This window comes from Phyllostomus hastatus, unplaced genomic scaffold (assembly GCF_019186645.2).
Source record: "Phyllostomus hastatus isolate PE091 unplaced genomic scaffold, TTU_PhHast_1.1 phas_contig_159, whole genome shotgun sequence".
NCBI classification, from domain to species: Eukaryota; Metazoa; Chordata; class Mammalia; order Chiroptera; family Phyllostomidae; genus Phyllostomus; species Phyllostomus hastatus.
This window is the reverse complement of record NW_025333640.1, coordinates 18,966,648-18,967,442: the sequence shown is the minus strand read 5'-3', so window position 1 is coordinate 18,967,442 and position 795 is coordinate 18,966,648. Positions and strand designations below refer to the sequence as shown.

Sequence of the window (795 nt, the reverse complement as noted above, 5' to 3'; positions counted from 1 at the left end):
TTAGGTCATGTACCAACTTTGGGTTCACTTGATAAAGATGTATGAGTGAAAAGAAGTTAGAGACCATTCTTTCCCATTATAGGTAGGTTTATGTCAGAAGAATAACAAAAGCTACTGTTCATTGGGGATCGTAACAGATAATGCTTATTGAACACTTTCTATATACTTGCTCTCTTTTAAATGCTTAACCCATAGTATCTTATTTAATTTTTACAGAAATCCCATATGGTATGTTATCCTGAAGTTATCACTTTAATTGTCCTCATGAGGTGGTTGAAGTACAGAGAGCATAAGGCGGTTGTTTAAGATCACAGAGCCCAGCTTTCACATCGGCAGCACGTACACTGAAATTAGAATGATACAGAGATTAGCATGGCCCCTGTGCAAGGATGACATGCAGACTGGTGAAGCGTTCCATATTTTTACCTAAGTGCCCATCAATAAATGAGTGGATAAAAAAAAACCATGGTACATTTACACAATGGAATACTATGTGGCAGTAAGAAAGAAGGAGCTCCTGCCCTTTGAGATGGCACTGGATAGAACTGGAAAACATTATCCTCAGTGAAATAAGCCAGGTGGAGAAAGACAAATACAATATGATCTCACTTGTAAGTGGAACCTAATCAACATAACAAACAAGCAAGCAAAATATAACCGGAGACATTGAAATAAAGAACAAACTGACAGTAACCAAAGGGGAAGGGGCAGAGGAATAAAGGGGGGAATAGGGGAAGGGCTATCAAGGAACATGGACAAAGGACACGTGGACAAAGCCAAAGGGGGCAGGTTCAA

At 39.4% G+C, this 795-nt stretch overlaps 1 non-coding gene across 1 annotated transcript; it reads left to right on the top strand.

The window, feature by feature from the left end:
* Nucleotides 1-320: 320 nt before the first annotated feature.
* LOC123814233 lies at nt 321-424 on the top strand. Its single transcript, XR_006784858.1, has one exon. It is a non-coding gene; the product is annotated as a U6 spliceosomal RNA (small nuclear RNA).
* The last annotated feature ends 371 nt before the right edge of the window (nt 425-795 follow it).